Source organism: Lolium perenne, chromosome 7, assembly GCF_019359855.2.
Source record: "Lolium perenne isolate Kyuss_39 chromosome 7, Kyuss_2.0, whole genome shotgun sequence".
NCBI classification, from domain to species: Eukaryota; Viridiplantae; Streptophyta; class Magnoliopsida; order Poales; family Poaceae; genus Lolium; species Lolium perenne.
Genome location: NC_067250.2, coordinates 113157069 through 113167039, shown reverse-complemented (window position 1 = coordinate 113167039; position 9971 = coordinate 113157069).

The following is a 9971-nucleotide window of genomic DNA, read 5'->3' as shown; positions in this document are numbered from 1 at the left end:
TTTTGAAATCTTGGAGAAATCTTTAATAAATCTCCTATAAAACCCAAAGATGACCAAGAACACTACGAATACCTTTAACATCTCTAGGATAGGGCATCTTCTCAATTGCTTCAACTTTAGCTCTATCAACTTCAATACCTCTCTCAGAAATTTTATGTCCCAATACAATTCCTTCATTAACCATAAAGTGGCATTTCTCCCAATTAAGAACAAGGTTAGTTTCTTCACATCTCTGCAAAACTTTATCAAGGTTTCGCAAGCAACTATCAAAAGAATTCCCATAGACAGAAAAATCATCCATGAATACCTCTACAATACTCTCGCAAAAACCATGAAAAATAGCAGACATGCATCTTTGAAAAGTAGCAGGAGCATTACATAAACCAAAAGGCATGCGTCTATAAGCACAAGTTCCATAGGGACAAGTGAAAGTAGTTTTCTCTTGATCTTTAGCTTTAACAGCAATTTGTGAAAACCCAGAATAACCATCAAGAAAACAAAAATGAGTATTTTTAGACAATCTTTCTAGCATTTGATCAATAAATGGTAAAGGGTAATGATCTTTCTTAGTAACTTTATTAACTTTTCGAAAATCAATGCACATTCTATACCCTACAACTACTCTTTGAGGGATGAGCTCATCATTATCATTAGGCACAACAGTCATTCCTCCTTTCTTGGGAACGCAATGCACAGGACTAACCCATCTACTATCAGCAATAGGATATATAATACCAGCTTCAAGAAGTCTTAATACCTCATTCCTTACCACTTCCTTCATCTTCGGAATTAGACGACGCTGATGTTCAACAACAGGCTTTGCATCATCTTCCATATTAATAGCATGTTGGCAAATAGAAGGAGAAATCCCTTTCAAATCATCAAGAGTGTAGCCAATAGCTCCTCGGTGCTTCTTCAATATTTCCAATAACCTTTCTTCCTCAATCTCTGAAAGCTTAGAACTAATAATAACAAGGATATATTTTCTTATCATCAATATGAGCATATTTAAGATTATCAGGCAAAGGCTTTAAATCAAAAACAGGATCTTCCTTTGGTGGCGGTGTTGTACCCAAATCTTCCACCGGTAAATCATGCTTGAGAATAGGTTGGCGAAGAAAAATTTCCTCAAGCTCATCTCTTTCTTTCCTAAAAACTTCACTCTCGCTATCCTCCAAATGTTGCTGCAAAGGATTATTAGGAACAAGAAAAATAGATGCACACTGTTCCATTTTAAAATCATCACTAGGCAAATCAGCTTTATAAGGAGTTTTGGTAAATTTAGAGAAGTTAAACTCATAAGATTCACCAGCAAATTTAGTCAAAATTTTCTCTTTCTTGCAATCTATAATAGCTCCACAAGTATTTAGAAAAGGTCTACCGAAAATAATAGGACAATAATCACTAGCAGCAGAACCAAGTACCAAAAAGTCAGCAGGATATTTAATCTTACCGCATAAAACTTCCACATCTCGAACAATACCAATTGGAGAAATAGTTTCTCTATTAGCCAGCTGAATAACCACATCAATATCTTCAAGTTCACAAGAATCAATTTCGTGCATAATCTCCGTGTAAAGCTCATAAGGAATAGCACTAACGCTTGCACCAATATCACATAAACCATAATAGCAATGATCACCAATTCTAACAGATAGCATAGGAACACTAACTTGTTTGGGTTTATTAGGATGTGAAACAATATTAGAAGCATCTTCACCGAAAATAATATGACCATCCTCCACATTTTCAGTCACAAGATCTTTAACTATTGCAACAGCAGGTTCAACTTTTATTTGTTCTTCAGGTTCTACAGGTTTCTTTTCACTTTTATGAACCGCACTATTTATAACAGAATACTCCTTCATTTTAGCAGGAAAAGGAGTTTTTTCAATATAAGCTTCAGGAATAACATGATCAGCAGTTTCAACTACAACGCATTTATTAATAGATGAATCAATTTTATCTTTATACGGTTCATGATACTTATCAAAATTATTCTTTGGCAATTCATAATGAGAGGCAAAAGCTTTATAAAGATTTACAGCAACTTGAGAATCAAGACCATATGTAGCACTCATATTACGAAATTTATCAGTATCCATAAAAGCTTCAATGCATTTATAATCATAAATTATACCTGATTCTCTATCCTTGTCGTTCTCCCAACCTTCAGTATTTTCTTGGATCCGATCAAGAAGGTCCCTCTTAAACTCTTCTTTGTTGCGTGTAAATGATCCAGAACAAGAAGTATCTAGCAAGGTCTTGTCTTGAAAAGAACGTCTTGCATAGAAATTATCAATAATAACATTACCAGGAAGCTCATGAATGGGGCATTTGAGCATTAAAGACTTCAATCTCCCCCAAGCTTGGGCAATACTCTCTCCATCATGAGGCCAAAAATTATATATGCGATTCCGATCTTTGTGAATTTCACTTGGAGGATAGAACTTAGAATAAAACCGGGGCACAATATCATTCCATTCAAGAGAATCCCCATTATCCAGTAATTTATACCAATGCGCCGCTTTACCAGACAGCGATAAAGAGAATAGTTTCTTCCTCACTTCATCCATAGTAATACCTGCACACTTGAATAAACCGCATAATTCATGTAAGAACAATAAATAATCTCCAGGGTGGACAGTTCCATCCCCTTCATAGCGGTTATCCATAACACGTTCAATGATTTTCATAGGTATTTTATATGGTATCACTTCCTCACCTGGCGCCTCATCCACTACCGTTGCAGTAGTAGTAGATTTCCCAAATAAAAATTGAAGAGAAGATCTCTCCATAATGACTTATAGCAGGTGCGAAATAAAATCAGCACAAACAGTAAAGGTTTTCCTTACCAATTCCACTTACCAATAGCGCTTCACTCCCCGGCAACGGCGCCAGAAAATAGTCTTGATGACCCACAAGTATAGGGGGTGTATCGTAGTATTTTCGATAAGTAAGAATGACGATCCCAATGAGGAGCAGAAGGTGTTGACAAGCAGTTTCGATGAAGGATTCACTGTAAATGCTCACAGACAAGTATTCAGGGGTTTTTGATGTAACAGTTGAATAAAGTACGAGTAAGTAAAGTGCGAGAGTAACAATTGCAGCGAGTGGCCCAATCCTGTTTAGCACAAAGGACAAGCCGGTTTGTTTACTTATAATGACCAAACGTTCTCGAGGACACACGGGATTTTAGTCTAGTGCTTTCGCTACATACGGCTAAATAATCTTCATTGTTATGATAAGTGTTGTGTGGGTGAACCTATGCTAATGTACCGCCCTTCCTAGGACTAATACATACTTGTGATTATACCCCTTGCAAGCATCCGCAACTATAAGAAAGTAATTAAGAATAAATCTAACCACAGCCTTAAACTCTGAGATCCTGCTATCCCTCCTGCATCGATATACCAACGGGGGTTTAGGTTTCTGTCACTCCGGCAACCCCGCAATTGGCAAACGAATACAAGATGCATTCCCCTAGGCCCATAAATGGTGAAGTGTCATGTAGTCGACGTTCACATGACACCACTAGAAGAATAACACCACAACTTAAATATCATACCATTGAATATTACTCAACCATAGTTCACTACTAACATTTAGACTTCACCCATGTCCTCAAGAACTAAACAAACTACTCACGAGACATCATATGGAACATGATCAGAGGTGATATGATGATGAATAACAATCTGAACATAAACTTGGTTCAATGGTTTCACTCAATAGCATTAACAACAAGTAGAGATCGATACCGGGAGAGTTTCCCCTATCAAACAATCAAGATCAAACCCAAATTGCTACGGCGGTGACGGTGTCCAGCGGTGGAGACGGCGGTGATGATGGTGGAGATGATGATGATGGTGATGGAGATGATGTCCAGCTTGATGACGGTGACGATGGCGTCGATTTCCCCCTCCCGGAGGGAATTTCCCCGGCGGATTCCTGCCCGCCGGAGAGCTCTTTTCTCTCTGGTGCTCTCCGCCCCGCAGAGGCGGCTGTAACTCTTCGCGAGGTACCCTCTGTGGCTTAGGTTTTCGGGACGAAGGATTTCGCGAAAAAAAGGAGGCGAAAGGGGCTGTGGGGCCCCCACACCACATGGTGGCGCGGCCAGGCCATGGGCCGCGCCGCCCTATGGTGTGGGCCCACCCTGGGTCCTCCTGGCTCCTCCTTCTGGCTTCCTTCGTCATCTTGAAAAATAGGATTTTTGGTATAATTTCCTTCCACAGTTGATCTTCCGAAATATTGCGTTCTGACGGTGCTTTTTCCAGCAGAATCCTGGCTCCGGTGCTTGATCCTCCAATAATGATGAAACATGCAAAATAGATGAAATAACATAAGTATTGTGTCCCAATATGAAATATATCAATGAATAACAGCAAATTATGATATAAAATAGTGATGCAAATTGGACGTATCAACACATAGACAACATTTCTCTTGAGGTACCTTTATAACGGTAATTCCCCGGCAACGGAATTAGTGAAACTTTATTGGATTCAGCTGCTGGAGGTACCTTTATGTCCATCACTCTTGGTGAAGCAACAAAGCTTCTTGATAATATGATGATCAACTACTCTGAATGGCACACGGAAAGAGCTCCACAAGGTAAGAAGGTAAATTCTGTCGAAGAAACCTCTTCCTTGAGTGATAAGATTGATGCTATTATGTCTATGCTTGTGAATGATAGGACTAATATTGATCCTAATAATGTTCCGTTAGCTTCATTGGTTGCACAAGAAGAACATGTTGATGTAAACTTCATTAAAAATAATAATTTCAACAACAATGCTTACCGGAACAATTCTAGTAACAACTATAGGCCATATCCTTATAATAATGGCAACGGCTATGGTAATTCTTATGGGAATTCTTACAACAATAATAGGAGTTCACCCCCTGGACTTGAAGCCATGCTTAAAGAATTTATTAGTACACAAACTGCTTTTAACAAATCTGTTGAAGAAAAGCTTGGGAAAATTGATATACTTGCTTCTAAAGTCGATAGTCTTGCCTCTGATGTTGATCTCTTGAAATCGAAAGTTATGCTTAATTGGGATATTGAAAATAAAATTGTTACTACAGCAAATGCCATCCAAGTTAGAATTAATGAGAATATAAGATTAATGGCTGAACTGCGTGCTAGGTGGGATAGAGAAGAAAATGAAAAACTAGCTAAAGAGAAGAATGTAGCTAAAGTTTGGACTATTACCACCACTTGTAATGCTAATGCTACACATGTTGCTGCACCTCCTACTAATAATAATAAAAGAATTGGTGTTAGCAATGTTTCCACTTCTAATGCAAAGCGCGAGAAACTGCCTGAAACTGCTAAAATCATTAAATCATCGTGATAAAACTGCTGAAATTTTTTCCAACATTGGGGATGATGATCCCATTGCTTTAGATTATAATGGTTTGAATTTTGATGATTGCCACATCTCTGAAGTTATAAAGTTCTTGCAAAAACTTGCTAAAAGTCCTAATGCTAGTGCTATAAATTTGGCTTTCACGCAACATATTACAAATGCTCTCATAAAAGCTAGAGAAGAGAAACTAGAGCGCGAAGCCTCTATTCCTAGAAAGCTAGAGGATGGTTGGGAGCCCATCATTAAGATGAAGGTTAAAGATTTTGATTGTAATGCTTTATGTGATCTTGGTGCAAGTATTTCCGTTATGCCTAAGAAAATTTATAATATGCTTGACTTGCCACCGCTGAAAAATTGTTATTTGGATGTTAATCTTGCTGATCATTCTACAAAGAAACCTTTGGGGAAAGTTGATAATGTTCGCATTACCGTTAACAATAACCTTGTCCCCGTTGATTTTGTTGTCTTGGATATTGAATGCAATGCATCTTGTCCCATTATATTGGGAAGACCTTTTCTTCGAACTGTTGGTGCTATCATTGATATGAAGGAAGGTAATATAAAATATCAATTTCCTCTCAAGAAAGGTATGGAACACTTCCCTAGAAAGAGAATGAAGTTACCTTTTGATTCTATTATGAGAACAAATTATGATGTTGACACTTCGTCTCTTGATAATACTTGATACACACTTTCTGCGCCTAGCTGAAAGGCGTTAAAAAAAAGCGCTTATGGGAGACAACCTATGTTTTTACCTAAGTACTTTGTTTTTATTTTGTGTCTTGGAAGTTGTTTACTACTGTAGCAACCTCTCCTTATCTTAGTTTAGTGTTTTGTTGTGCCAAGTAAAGCCGTTGATAGAAAAGTTCATACTAGATTTGGATTACTGCGCAGTTCCAGATTTCTTTGCTGTCACGAATCTGGGTCTACCTCCCTGTAGGTAGCTCAGAAAATTAAGCCAATTTACGTGCAGGATCCTCAGATATGTACGCAACTTTCATTCAATTTGAGCATTTTCATTTGAGCAATTCTGGTGGCCTAATAAAATTCGTCAATACGAACTGTTCTGTTTTGACAGATTCTGCCTTTTATTTCGCATTGCCCCTTTTGCTATGTTGGATGAATTTCTTTGATCCACTAATGTCCAGTAGCTTTATGCAATGTCCAGAAGTGTTAAGAATGATTGTGTCACCTCTGAATATGTTAATTTTTATTGTCACTAACCCTCTAATGAGTTGTTCTAAGTTTGGTGTGGAGGAAGTTTTCAAGGATCAAGAGAGGTGTATGATGCAACATGATCAAGGAGAGTGAAAGCTCTAAGCTTGGGGATGCCCCGGTGGTTCACCCCTGCACATATCAAGAAGACTCAAGCGTCTAAGCTTGGGGATGCCCAAGGCATCCCCTTCTTCATCGACAACATTATCAGGTTCCTCCCCTAAAACTATATTTTTATTCCATCACATCTTATGTGCTTTGCTTGGAGCGTCGGTTTGTTTTTTGTTTTTTGTTTTGTTTGAATAAAATGGATCCTAGCATTCACTTTATGGGAGAGAGACACGCTCCGCTGTAGCATATGGACAAGTATGTCCTTAGTTTCTACTCATAGTATTCATGGCGAAGTTTCTCCTTCGTTAAATTGTTATATGGTTGGAATTGGAAAATGATACATGTAGTAATTGCTATAAATGTCTTGGGTAATGTGATACTTGGCAATTGTTGTGCTCATGTTTAAGCTCTTGCATCATATGCTTTGCACCCATTAATGAAGAAATACATAGAGCATGCTAAAATTTGGTTTGCATATTTGGTTTCTCTAAGGTCTAGATAATTTCTAGTATTGAGTTTGAACAACAAGGAAGACGGTGTAGATTCTTATAATGTTTACAATATGTCTTTTATGTGAGTTTTGCTGCACCGGTTCATCCTTGTGTTTGTTTCAAATAAGCCTTGCTAGCCTAAACCTTGTATCGAGAGGGAATACTTCTCATGCATCCAAAATACTTGAGCCAACCACTATGCAATTTGTGTCCACCATACCTACCTACTACATGGTATTTTCCGCCATTCCAAAGTAAATTGCTTGAGTGCTACCTATAAAATTCCATCATTCACCTTTGCAATATATAGCTCATGGGACAAATAGCTTAAAAACTATTGTGGTATTGAATATGTAATTATGCACTTTATCTCTTATTAAGTTGCTTGTTGTGCGGTAACCATGTTCACTGGGGACGCCATCAACTATTCTTTGTTGAATTTCATGTGAGTTGCTATGCATGTTCGTCTTGTCTGAAGTAAGAGAGATCTACCACCTTATGATTAAGCATGCATATTGTTAGAGAAGAACATTGGGCCGCTAACTAAAGCCATGATCCATGGTGGAAGTTTCAGTTTTGGACATATATCCTCAATCTCATATGAGAAAATTATTAATTGTTGTTACATGCTTATGCATAAAAGAGGAGTCCATTATCTGTTGTCTATGTTGTCCCGGTATGGATGTCTAAGTTGAGAATAATCAATAGCGAGAAATCCAATGCGAGCTTTCTCCTTAGACCTTTGTACAGGCGGCATAGAGGTACCCCTTTGTGACACTTGGTTAAAACATGTGCATTGCGATGATCCGGTAGTCCAAGCTAATTAGGACAAGGTGCGGGCACTATTAGTATACTATGCATGAGGCTTGCAACTTATAAGATATAATTTACATGATACATATGCTTTATTACTACCGTTGACAAAATTGTTTCATGTTTTCAAAATCAAAGCTCTAGCACAAATATAGCAATCGATGCTTTTCCTCTATGGAGGACCATTCTTTTACTTTCAATGTTGAGTCAGTTCACCTATTTCTCTCCACCTCAAGAAGCAAACACTTGTGTGAACTGTGCATTGATTCCTACATATTTGCTTATTGCACTTATTATATTACTCTATGTTGACAATATCCATGAGATATACATGTTACAAGTTGAAAGCAACCGCTGAAACTTAATCTTCCTTTGTGTTGCTTCAATGATTTTACTATGAATTATTGCTTTATGAGTTAACGAAATTAAATAATGGGAACTTCTCATGGACTGTTGACACGTCCATGGGTTGGATAGCAAATAAATAGCAAATTTTGCCACGAAGAAAAATTGTTTAGATGACACGTTATAAAGTTTCTGGCGCCCAACATAATTATCGTTATAAAGGTACCTCAAGCAACTATCCTTATGAAACTTGTCATAGTCATGATTGGATTACCAAAAACAATTCCCTTAATATGCAACTTGTTTACCATGTTCAAATTCTTGATAATAATCTTGCTCCAGTTACTATTAGTGAGAAGAACTCTTCTTATGCCAAAATTAATGATACTTCTATGCATATGAACCATGATAAGAATGTTTTAAGTGATGGGTATATTGTGGATTTCATCAATGATGCTACTGAAAGTTATTATGAGAGAGGGAAATATGGTTATATGCATCTTAATAATATTAAGTTTCCCCTCTTTATGTTGAGAATCTTGAAGTTACTCGTGTTCTATCCTCTTATGCTCGTCACTTTGTTCTTCATGAATTCATTTGTGTACATGATTCCTCTGCATAGGAAGCATGTTAGGCTTAAATGTGTTTTGAATTTTCCTCTTGAGGCTCTCTTTTGCTTCAAATACTATTTCCCGCGAGTGGATCATTAAAACTGCTGAGCCCATCTTAATGGCTATAAAGAAAGAACTTCTTGGGAGATAACCCATGTGTTATTTTGCTACAGTACTTTGTTTTATATTTGTGTCTTGGAAGTTGTTTACTACTGTAGCAACCTCTCCTTATCTTAGTTTTGTGTTTTGTTGTGCCAAGTGAAGCCTCTAATCGAAGGTTGATACTAGATTTGGATTTCTGCGCAGAAACAGATTTCTATCTGTCACGAATCTGGGCTGTTTTCTCTGTAGAAAAATCAGAAAAATATGCCAATTTACGTGCGTGTTCCTCAGATATGTACGCAACTTTAATTAGTTTTGAGTTTTCTGATCTGAGCAACGGAAGTATTTATTAAAAATTCGTCTTTACGGACTGTTCTGTTTTGACAGATTCTGCCTTTTATTTCGCATTGCTTCTTTCGCTGTGTTGGGTGGATTTCTTTGTTCCATTACCTTCCAGTAGCTTTGAGCAATGTCCAGAAGTGTTAAGAATGATTGTGTCACCTCTGAACATGTGAGTTTTTGATTATGTACTAACCCCTGTAATGAAGTTTATGAGAAGTTTGGTGTGAAGGAAGTTTTCAAGGGTCAAGAGAGGAGGATGATATACTATGATCAAGAAGAGTGAAAGCTCTAAGCTTGGGGATGCCCCGGTGGTTCACCCCTGCATATATCAAGAAGACTCAAGCGTCTAAGCTTGGGGATGCCCAAGGCATCCCCTTCTTCATCGACAAATTATCAGGTTCCTTCTCTTGAAACTATATTTTTATTCGGTCACATCTTATGTGCTTTTCTTGGAGCGTCAGTATGTTTCTTGTTTTTGTTTTTGTTGAATAAATGCTTGTGTGGGAGAGAGACACGCTCCGCTGGTTCGTATGAACACATGTGTTCTTAGCTTTTAATGTTCATGG